At 42.6% G+C, this 12379-nt stretch overlaps 1 long non-coding RNA gene across 1 annotated transcript; it reads left to right on the top strand.

Annotated features, from left to right (window-relative positions):
- The first annotated feature begins 605 nt into the window (after positions 1-605).
- LOC103888017 lies at positions 606-11406 on the top strand. Its single transcript, XR_652345.4, has 5 exons — positions 606-1147; positions 4951-5144; positions 7745-7946; positions 10328-10438; positions 11320-11406. It is a non-coding gene; the product is annotated as an uncharacterized LOC103888017 (long non-coding RNA).
- The last annotated feature ends 973 nt before the right edge of the window (positions 11407-12379 follow it).

Raw genomic sequence — 12379 nt, 5'->3', positions numbered from 1 at the left:
ACTGCGGTGATAAATCCCACTTTATTTCCATTTGGAGGAAAAATTTTCAATTAAGTAAGAATTGATTTTCTAATGATTTTTTTTTCTCCTGCTGGTCATTGGTGAAACGCTTGAACCAGCTCCAGCTCTGCCTTATAGGGGAGAGCAATGAGGTTGCTGCTGCTGACAAAAGGGTTGGCCTCAAGTATGGAAACAACTTAATTCATTTGCTTTGGGCAAAATAGAGGGCAGTACCCATCCCGGAGGAAGGGGAAATAGCTAATTAGCACAAGCCAAAAATGTCAGTGCTGGGCCGCTGGTTTGCAAACGTGGAGCTCCACAGGTGCTAAACGTGCTCTTCAGACCTGATGGTGGTGGCAGTTCCCTTTTTGTCTGTGCCACTTAATACTATCAGGGGCAAGTAAGACAAGTGATGTGGAGACAAAGGGGGCACGGCAAAAAAGAGCAAGGAAAGAAAAATACTAAAATGTGAGTGGTCATGAGCCACTCCCCAGTCCCGCTTGCTGAAGGAGAATGCCCTTTGTGACATAGGCAACCGCCAAACCTGGCTTTTTGATGTTTAGGTAGAAACATGTAATAGGTAGAAAGGAGAACTGAGGGAGAAGTCTAGAGAGGCCAGCTACACCTACATTAGAAAGAGCAGAACAGATCACGGGTCACAGGATTAAGGCTAGATGGGGTTTAAGATGTGGGAAGACCTGAGGTCATTTTGAATTTTGAGAAAAGGAGAGACATGAAGAGACAGAAAACATGTTTACTGGACCCAGCTACTTTTCAGTGATTAGTGGGACCTTCAGAACATAAATAAATCCTAAGGAGTGAATGTTTGTACCCCTTCCAAAATTTATATGCTGAAGTCCTTATTTCTAATATGGTTGTATGTAAAGACAGACCCACTAATGAAGTAATTAAGGTTAAATGGAGTCATAAGAGAGAGACCCTGATCCCATAAGATTAGTGTCCTTGTAAGAAGAGACTGCAGAGAACTCACTTTTTCACTCTCTCACTCCCTTTCCTTGCATACAAACCAAGGGAAAATCATATGAGAACATGGCAAGAAGGCAGCTGTCTGCAAGCCAGGAAGAGAGGCCTCACCAGGAAATGAATCAGCAAGAACCTTGATCTTGGACTTCTAGCCTCCAGAATTGTGAGAAAATTAATTTCTGTTGTATAAGCCACTCAGTCTATAGTATTTTGTTATGGCAGCCCAAGCTGGCTAAGACAGTGGACAGAAAAGAATTTGTGAGTCATGTAATGTTGTTCCCATTGGCATTTGGGGGCAACTGTAGAATAGATTTCAATTGGTTAGTAATTATTTCTGGATATCAGACATATTTTTCTTTTCCACTTTGAAATATTTTGTCTGTTTTGTTTTCTGGATGTGTCAGAGACAAGCCATCAATCAGCAGAGCTTTGTGTGGGGTCTGTTTTCAAAAACAAGCCACCATGAGCAGTTCCTGACATGTAGCATTTGCCAGGGACTCAGTCTAAGTCTTAAACACTTATTTCTTTTTCCCAAGTCTCCTTCAGTCTTCAGGCACACCTGACAAATTTCCTCTTTCTTGGGTCAGTGTGCTTTTTCCCCAGCTCATTCTCTGATTTTCTACCCAAAGAGTCACTTAAAAAATTATTTTTCTTAAGGGACCTAGGGTTGCATCCTCTTGAAAAGTGCTATTAGTAGTAACCAAAGATGCAGCACTGAATAAATCACTCCCTTCTAGACAGAAATACTCCTCCTCAATCTCAAAGTAAATGCCACATCTTCCAGCAGGCCTTCCCTGACCCCCTCTGTCTAAATTAGGTCAGTCTCCCACCACTGCAATTCTATTCTCTCTCATGGAGCTCATGTTCTTGTCCTTCATTAAAAAAGAATCATCACCTGTTGTAATTATATTCTTATTTGTGTATTTATTTATTGAATAGTCCTCTTCTCCACTAGAGTTTAAGTTTGTGAATGCAAAGTCATGATTATTTTGTATACCACTGAATATTCAACAACTGGCAAAGTGTCTGGCATAGATAGAGATAGGTAGGTAGATAGGTAGATAGAGAGAAATAGACATAGATACATACATACATACATACATACATAGAGATGGAGTGAGGGATAGAGATAGAGACAAACGGGGGGGGGGGGGGGGAGAGAGAGAGGGAGAGAGAGAGAGAGAGAGAGAGAAAGAGAGAAATGTTAAACCAAAACATTTATTGGATGAGTTAAGAAAAAGAAACATGATTCTTTCCCTCCTGAAGCTTACAGTCTATCATGGAATGCAGACATGTCAACAGATCTTTATCTTTCGTGATAATCAAAATAGAAAATATAAACCTAAGGTGCCATGGAAGAATATCTTCAATCAAGTCCAGCAAAATACCTGTTCTCTATGTTAGGTGCACAGGTAGCTTGACTCATTGCTGCCACACATTGGCCACTCTTATCTAATTCAGAGGGCTCATGGAAACCACACACCCACTAGCTGTTCCCTCAGAAGCCCCTGAATTGCCAACAAAAAGCTGGTTTGTCCCTGATACTGAGAAATAATTTGTCATGTTTCGTCCCCTAAATGAAAGATGCCAGCCTTAGTGCCTGTCTGAGAAAGGGACAGAGCATGAGATCTAACAAAGAACCCCAGCACTCAAAAAGTTTACCACTAAAATGGAGTGACAAGGAAAGCAGGGGAAGAAAATCACTACTGGAAGTACTGCTACTACCACCACTGCTCCTGGGAGAATCACCACAGCAGCTGTTCATCAAGTGCTTCCCGCAGCCAGTCACTAAACTAAACGCACCTGACATGCCACATCACGGCAGCTTGCTAACAATAGCTGCTGTGATTCTCACTTAACAATAAAATTGTGGCTCAGCGAGGCCAAGGAGCTTTTTCAAAATCTTGTCACTAATAAATCTCAGAGTCCAGGCTTGAACCAATGTCAGCCTGACCCTAACGCCTTGGTCTTCACCTGAGTGCTTGCTATGTTCCAGGCATTGTCAATAGTACTTTATATTAATTGTGTCACTTAACTGTTAAACAGCCCTACACATTCTCCATCAATAGTCCCTGAAGGGAATGGGCCTTGGAAAGATTAGTGAACTGGACCCCTGACATGATCTCTTCCTTCCAATAGACTACTGTTTAGTTTGGAGAGGCAAGACTAGTGGACGTTGAAGAACTGGCAGAATAAACACTTGCATAGATGGAAGGTGTACAGAGGATGTGTGCGATACAGGCCTTTAAAGAATGCTGACATGTTTGTGGCTGAAATTAATTGGAAATTTTAAAATATTCATTTCATTTACCTCTGATTCTAAAGTAATACAGATTTCTGATGTAAAATTTGCAAAAAAGAATAAAATGAAAATAGCTCATGATTCTACACACAGAATAGCTAATGGTGTATTTCCTTTTAGTATATGTTATTTGAGTGTGTGTGTGCATGCACGTGTGTGCCTATTTTTGCATATTTGAGATAATGAGCTACAAAGGCATTTCTTTTTGTTTGTTTTTACATAGATATTTCTATTCCATTTTTTTGTTTTATATTAAATCTGGACTAATTTTCCTGCTATCCAAAATTCCTAGAGACGAGTATGCTAATAACTGAACCAAATTTTGCCTCTTACATATATTTATTTAATCATTCTCCTTTTGTGAGAGAGTCGGTTTTCAAATGTTCACTAATATAAACACAGTTTAGAATACCTTTCCATAGGTGGACTTATCATAAAGGTTGTGTAATCATTTTTCAGGTTCTTGAAAAATGTTGAGTTGATTTCTAAGATGTTTTACTCACTGATAATATGTGCTTTATCCATGTCAGTGTACTTTTGCCATAAATTATTATTGTTATCCCTCTTATTATTTTACTTTGCCAATTTGATAGGTATAAAAAATAATCTACTGCTCTAACTTGCATTATTTTCCTTTGTCTAATTATATTTTATCCACAGTAGAATGTTTGTCAATGTTCTCTGTTCAGTTTTTAATTACACTTTAATGTTTTCTTATGAATATCTATAAAAGATGAGACACTTGCCTTGTTTAGTGTGAAAAATTTCCCAATTTGCAGTTTTCTACTTGACTTTGCTTATCCATTGTCACTCTGCTAATCTTTTTCTTTCTTTCTTTGTTTTAGAAATTCTTTTTGTTGTTGTTTTTTGAGATGGAGTTTCGCTCTTGTCGCCCAGGCTGGAGTGCAATGTCACGATCTCAGCTCACTGTAACCTCTGCCTCCCAGGTTCAAGGAATTCTCCTGCCTCAGCCTCCCAAGTAGTTGGGATTACATGTGCGTGCCAGCATGCCCAGCTAATTTTTATATTTTTAGTAGTGACGGGGTTTTACAATGTTGACCAGGCTGGTCTCAAACTCCTGACCACAGGTGATGCACCCACCTCGGCCTCCCAAAGTGCTGAGTTTTAGAAATTCTATTTCTTTTTAGGGACTTACAAAACATTTATGGGCTGGGGATGGTGACCCACACACCTGTAATCCCAGCACTTTGGGAGGCCAAGATGGGAGGATTGCTTGAGGCCAGGAGTTAAAAACCAGCCTGGGCAACACAGTGAGACTGTCTCTACAAAAACTAACAAACAAAAATAGCCAGGCATGGTGGTACACACCTGAAGTGGGGGATCGTTTGAGCCTAGGAGTTGGAGGCTGCAGCGAGCCATGATCATGCCACAGCGTGGGTAACAGAGCAAGACCCTGTCTCTAAATAAAGTAAGACATAAAAACTGTTTTACCTATATTTTATTTGCAACTTTTGTGTTTTTATTATAACACATAATATTTTAATATACCTAGAATTTATTTAGATGATGTGATGAAATAGTTTAATTGTATTTTAATATTATGTTATTATTTGATTGTATTTAATAATCTATCTAAATTAATTCAAGATTTGCCCTAGGACAATTTATGAATACCTCTTTTCTTCTATTCTTTCCTATTACAGAAATCTGTCCTGGAATTTGGCACATGTATGGGATATAGATATAAAATAAGAGCAAAGAGGAATTCAAGATAATGAAGCAACATAAACAAAAGTTGAAAAGAGAAAATGAGCACGCAGTGCCTAGAGATGCCAAGGAATCCAGATCACCGAGGTTGGATAGATGTATCTTCCCAGAATTTGATGAGGCTAACCAGGTAGAGCCAGATGGTAGAGATCCTTGAATACCAGGCAAGGGAGTTCATTTCTCCCCCTGCAAGCATTAACGAGCCATGGGAGATTTTGCAAAGGGAATGACCAAAAAGAAAATGGCATTTAGGAAATGAGTTTGCCAGAAGTACCTGGGAGAAATGGGGACTGGGCACTGAGAACGTAATTCACAGCACAGCAGAACAGATACTGAAAGATTGTTCCGGAAACAGAAGTGCTGGTTCCCAGCTTTATCTGACATAAGAGAGAGAAATGGTGAGGGCAAGAGGTAGGGAGTGAGAACAGATGAAAGAATGAAAGAATTGTGACACCAGGTTCCAGCTCAGAGTGCTGGGCACTTGGTCATCCTCTGGGCCAGGCTAAATAAGACCAATGGCCCTGTGACACTGCTTCCTCCAGGACAGTGGGCTGTTCAGGCGACACACTGTGTCCACTTATCCCCATGGCTGCTTAGGCCTCCTGCACTCACACCCGGAGACCAGGGGTCCATCCTCACAACTTCTTCAGTTCTGTTTTTGTTTTTTGCTTTTGTTTTTTTCCTGGCTGGTGGTCTGCCCACTCACAAGTGCATGGTGTCCCCTAGAACCACCCTGATTCCTGGAGGCCAGTGCCCATTCACAGGACTGGCCAGTACTGGAGGGGACACTAGACACATGGGCCAGTTCTAGGTAGGGCTTCAGGGGCTATCCTGGACCGAGTCGGGGGTTTGTCTCAGATCCTCTGATGGAGCAGAGTCTAAGCAATGAGCATTGATTGTGATCAAGGAGGGAAGCCAGAGACCAGAAACAGTCATTACTAATTTTGAAAATGTCTTCCTATGGCTTCTCTCGGAAGCAGATCATGGGACAAAGCAGTTTATTGAGAAGAGACCCCAGGAGACACCAGTATGGGGGTAGAACAGGAGGACAAGAAATAAAACAGCCAATCAAGGGTGTTGATCATGCATGTTCCCGTTGTGGGTAATTGAAGCTTAATCACGCTGGGGAGCTCTGGGGGAAAGGAAGTCAGTCACCCACCAAGGGCACTAGAGCTGAATATTTAGTCACTGATTAAGAGCTGGGTTGAGTGGAATAAAATGTCATTTCTCCAGCTCTTCCAGCCTGCAATGTGTGCAGGGAGATTGGGGCTCCCAGTGGAGCTCTCAGGCAAAGACGTGCAGGTGCTGGCAGGTGGAAGTCTCAGGCCTGAGGGCACCTAACAGGCAAAGCCCAGGGGATATGGGGGGGGCCACTGACAGCATCTGCTATAGTGGGCAAGGCTGAAAATAAGAGCAAGGTGCATGTAAGACTTTATGTCGATGGCTCAGGAAGTGACTTAGGAACAAAACAAATGTGCTGAGAATTTAGCCTGAAATGAATATTAGGTATACGCCTGAATATACACCTGAATGGTATGTGGACATACAGCATATATAAAAATATATACACACATACATCTATTATAATTATATAATAGTAATGTTATATCAGTAATGGTAACATATGGTAACCTAAATAATATACAATGATAATATATAATGTTAATGATGTCAATATAGTTAGCACATTTATAATATATAATAATGTATATATTAATAATACTATTATATAATGAGTGTAGGTTCAATGACATCCAGACCAGCCAGGACACACGAGGAAACCATATTTCAGGCTCCCCTGAAGATGAAGTTGGCCAGCAGTAGATAGAAAGCCCTTGCTCTGCCAGATCACCCCCATCCCCGAGGATCTGCTACCTTGCTGGAATCTGGGCTTTAGCCTCCCTTAGTTAAACCCAGAGCCTCTGAGTTCACTTTGAAAGGCAGTAGGAGATATTTCCCTTTGCCTCCATTTTTCCCTTTTGGGACATGCTGTGTTTCCTCCATGTTTTTACCCGGGATACTCAACAAGAGTTATTGTCCCAGAGTTTAGGGACCTTACTCGTACTCAGTAGCCCAGGTGATTCTCCTGAAAGAAAAGTCTATTTTATTGCCAAGGTCAAACATTCAGCCACAAGTCCTGACAGCCCTGGCATCTGAAGTAGGCATACCCAGCATGAAAAAGGATTCAGGTGAGCACAGGGCCCTCAGGAAAGAGGGGCTCTCCCGCTCACTGCCTTTCCCATGGGATTCTAAAAATGTCACTTCCTGTAAAGCACCTTGGACTTAAAGAACACCAGCAGGAAACGTGACTGTGGGGTCCAGTCATCAGCATTCATTGAGCACCCACTCTGTGGCAGGCCCACTTGGGCGTAGCTCATGATTGATGTTCTTTCACAATCCGGCCCACGGAAGAAGTCCAGACTTGAGCCTTTGAAAGTGGGATGCCCATACGATTTAATGCAGCTGCCTCCAAACTCTTTGACAAAACAGACATGTCCTACCTTGATTCCTGTCCCCCACTGACTCTTAGAATCTGTTCTGCTCTTTTCTAATTCACCCCTTTTAACTTCAAACTTCTAATTTTACCCATTCCCCCTGGCCTCCTTCTTATGGTGGATGGTTGTAATAAGGACCACAATAGATCATGCTTCCCTATCTCTGTGCCCCATGAAATGAGACTTTGCAGCTCCTTCCATGTAGAGGTAGAGCCTAATTCTCTGCTTTTTTCAGTATGGGCCGACATCATGATTTGATCTGATCAATGGAATATGGCAGAAGTGGCATTGTGCACATTCCAGGATTCAGGCCTCACAAGATCTTGCACCTTTCACTCATCCTCTTGGAACCCTCATGAAAGGAAGAAGCTGAGATGAAAAAAAGACCCAGCCTTCCAAGCTCTCCTAGCTGACTCCTCAGCTGACTAAAGCTGGAGGTGAGAAATAATACATTGTAAGCCACTATTTCATGGAGCCCCTGGTTATGGAGCAATAGATAAATGATACCTTCCTAACTCCTGAATTCAAGGTTACAACGGTAAAAACGCCTCTGTTATAGTTCCCCTCTATCTCACATGTGGCTCCCTACACTAAAATGTATCCCAAACTTTCGCCCATCCTCCACACCATCCCAAAGAAGAGATGTTTCTCTTGGCCAAATTTAACTGATATTCTTTTTTTAAAAAATTATTTATTTATTTATTATTTTTCCGTAACTTATCGGGGTACAGGTGGTATTTGGTTACATGAGTAAGTTCTTTAGTGGCGATTTGTGAAATTTTGGTGCACCCATCTCCTGAGCAGTATACACTGCACCATATTTGTAGTCTTTTATCCCTCGCCCCTCTCCCACTCTTTCCCTCAAGTCTCCAAATTTACCTGATACTCTTGAGTCTATCACTTACTCCTGTCTCTGGGACCTTCAACCTCAATTATCTTCTCCTCGCTCTCTTCCTCCTTCTTCCTCTCTTCATGCTCCTCCCCGTCTTCATAAGTGCTTATTTGTTTTCCTCAAATCATCTCCTCTTGACTACTTGAAGCCATTGTCCCGCTGGCTCGCTCATTGTCTTTTTCCCTGTGGGTCTTGAGTGTGGGTCCTGGCCTAAGGCGGCCCTGAGTTGGAGTTTTAGTTCTGCCACATACCCAGGTCACACCTGTTCCCAGACACTATCACAATACACCTCTTTGGCACCTAATGTCAGCAATGACGGAAATTTCCTGGAGAGCTGAGATTGATAAACAAAAAGGGGCTGACCTCAGTGTACCTTTGTAATCACTTGATGGGTTTTTCCCGCCTACTGCACAGACAAAACCAATTCACTGATTGGTGAATCACCATGGCATTGCAATAAACAAAGAGTTTAATGGACACAAGATTGGCCATGTCATGTGCGAAACAGAGGTATTACTCAAATAAATCTCCCTGAAAATTCAGAGACTAGGGTTTTTCAAGGATAGTTTGAGGGGAAAGAGGGAAGGGGAATGGATGCTGCTTATGGTTGGGGGTGCAGTCATAGAGATATGGAAAAAGGGCCTCGTGCATTGAGTCAATTTCTGTGCGGGGGCCACGGGACTGGTTGAACCAAGAGTCGAAAATCCGAGTGGGGTCATCTGGTCCTCAGAAATGCAAAAGTGAATTGTGGAAGTTTCAAATCTTGTGAACTCTGGAATGGTAGTCATTTAACTACACCTACATCTTAGCAGAATTCAGGCTCCTCTTATTCTCCCCTAACCTGGTGGCCTTTCATTAGTTTTACAAAGACAGTTCAATTTTGGGGGAGGGTTATTATGATTTAAACTATGAATTGGTGCCTGGTGTGGTGGCTCATACCTGTAATCCCAACACTTTGGGAGGCCGAGGGGGGCGGATCACCTGAGGTCGGGAGTTTGAGACCAGCCTGACCAACATGGAGAAACCCCGTCTCTACTAAAAATACAAAAATTAGCCGGGCATGGTGGCACATGTCTTTAATCCCAGCTACTCGGGAGGCTAAGGCAGGAGAATCGCTTGAACCTGGAAGGCGGAGGTTGCAGTGAGCCAAAATCGCACCATTGCACTCCAACCTGGGCAACAAGAGTGAGACTCCATCTCAGAAAAAAATAAAAAATAAAAAATAAGCTATGAATTAAATTTCTCCCAAAGTTAGGGTGGCCCAAGCCCTGGAATGACCAAAGGCAGTTTGGAGGTTAAAGGCAAGACGGGGGTTGGTTGGATAGGGTCTCTTTCACGGTCATAATTTTCTCACTGTTATAATTTTTACAAAGGTTGTTTCACTGTGGGTAACTGCTAAGGCCTTCACCCTTGACGCCAGAGGTGCTGAAACACATTGCCACATGGCAAAAGAAGTGCCCTATTAGCCCAATCACATTGAATAAACATCTCTCTCGAACCTTTCCACATGTGATACCTCACTTTTCAGCAGGGCTTCAGAATAGAAGGCTCACCTCTTTCTCTCTTCTTTACCTTAGAACTTAGCACAGGGCCTTGCAGAATTGGGGAAAAGAAAAAATTGAATGGTTTGTAGAGGTAAATGAACCCTTGTTGATTGAGTGACTAACTGGCCTGGCATATGCTTGGTCCCCTGTGGTACACTAAGTGTTTATAACACATGAATAAGTCAGGTGAGTATCTCTGCTTCACAGATGTGCTCAGTTTTTACTTGAATTATTCAGTCTTTTGGGGACATGATTCCTAATCTTGACCATATGTTGTTTGGGGACTTGGGGGCACAGGTTCTCCTCAGAAAGAGGATAGAAATGAGGACAAGTATGGAAACCCCAATTCCTGTCACTATTTTTTTTTCACCTGTTGTTTAAGGATGACACTCAGGAGGGTAAGATTTGGAGCGCTTGCTGTCCCATTACCTAGGGAAGGTATGGCAAGAAGAATGTTCTCAGCACAGCTGTGTACTACGTGTAATTCAGGAGGGTAAGCCAGTTCAGACCACCCACAGTACAGAGCAGGATAAAAATAGGAACCTGGAGCACCTGGGCTGGCTGAGAAACAGCCAGTTCCCAGGGCTCAGCCTCCACCCCGTTAAGCAAACATGGAGTCCTAGCTCCTTTTATTAGGTGAATGGGAAGAAAGAAAATTAAGGTATAATAGAAAAGTAACTGTGTACAAATTTTGTTTCACTATTTTTACTCTGCAGCCTGGTATCTGGAATAACTCAGGCAATGATAATGGCCTTAGGTATTTCTTTTAATTATTCCAGTGCTACCTTGCCTTCTAGCCCTACTGCAAGCACTCAGCTACTCCAAGCAAAGCCATTCTAACAATTTCGATTAAATCCTGGCCTCCTCCCAACCGCACACAAATTAAAAGCATTACTGGACGATCCCAGCTCTAGCTCTTGAAAGTGTTGTTATATAAAGAAGGAAGAAGGCTGCCAAAGGCTGCTTGGCATTTCCTCTGCCACAGGGGAGAATTAACCCATTGGGTTTCAGGGACAAAGGTTTTTATTTTCCCCCACTTTCAACTGTTCTTCAAAAAAATTTTTCTATCAAGCACACTTTAAACAGATTTATAATATGGAAGGTACCAATGAGCTTTTCAAGAGCACGCCTTTCCCCCAAAGTTTTGAGAATGCCAGCTTCATGTTTGTAAGATGTCTATCCTTGTCACATGTTAACCATAGTCTTGTTTTGTCCGGGAAGCTCTGGCTTAGGAGAATTCCCCAAGTTAATTGTCTCATTTGTTTGGAGATTTGAATAAGGGACCCTGGGCCTGCCATGACTTTATATAACAGTCAGCCTCCCTTAGAGAATAGAGAAATCTAGAATCACTGCCCAAGGCTTTGTTCTATACAGGTCTGCCTGATGCCACAAGCTCACAGTCCCCACGTCTCTATTCTGTGGTGCAATGAAGCTACCTAGAGGACCGAGGTGAGAGGAAGGGCACCCAAGTATATATAGAGAGAGGATAGACTAAGCCCGCTTTTCAGGACCAGGCTAGGAAACTGGAGCTCAACAGATGGCATGAGGACTTCTTCAAGCTTCACATTCGGTAAAACCTGAGATCAAATCCAGGTGTGGTGGCACCTCTTCCAAGTCTTTTCTCACTCTGCCATGCTACTTCTCACCACGAGGAATGCCCATGGGCAGGTCATAGGGAGATGCGACAAGCCAAGAGGGCAAGGGTGCAAGCCAAGGAAAGCAGGGACAGATACCCAGGATGGCGAGAATTCTCACTTACAGATATACCTTTCCAGCCCCCAAATCTTGTAAAACCTTTTTTGGGAGCACTCTTACCACAAGTGCACAGCTTAATGACTCTTCCCTAACTGAATATATCCCCAAAAGCAACACAGCCAACAACAGCAAACATTATCACCTCCCAGAAGCCTCTTTCACACACCCTTCAAGTCACTGCCTCACCCAGGGCAAACACCATGCTGATGTCTAACACCGGGGCCTGGTCTGCCTGTTGTTGTGTCTCATATAAATGCAATCACACACCATACTCTCTTCTGTGTCTGTTTTCTTTAACACTATTCCCATCATCAGATCCATCCTCATTTATGGGTGTGGTTGTTGACTGTGCATTCTCATTGTTGTACAGTATTTCATTGTGTAGACAGAACACAACCAAATAAATAGTAGCATTTATCTGCTTTGCTGTTGAATGGAATGTGTAACCTCAACTTTGGTTGTTTTTTGTTTGTTTGTTTGTTTCTTAAGAGATAAGATCTTGCTGTGTTGCCCAGGCTGGGGTACAGTGGCTATTTTCAGATGCAATCAGAATGCACTATAATCTTAAACTCCTAGCCTCAAGCAATCTTCTCACCTCAGTCTCCTGAGTAGCTGGGAATGCAGGTGCCTGCCGTCATGCCTGGCTTCAACTATCTCTGATAGGCTTGCTTCTTGTTGG

Source organism: Papio anubis, chromosome 16 (genome assembly GCF_008728515.1).
Source record: "Papio anubis isolate 15944 chromosome 16, Panubis1.0, whole genome shotgun sequence".
NCBI lineage: Eukaryota > Metazoa > Chordata > Mammalia > Primates > Cercopithecidae > Papio > Papio anubis.
The sequence above is the reverse complement of the archived record's forward strand: the minus strand, read 5'-3'. Positions and strand labels throughout refer to the sequence as shown.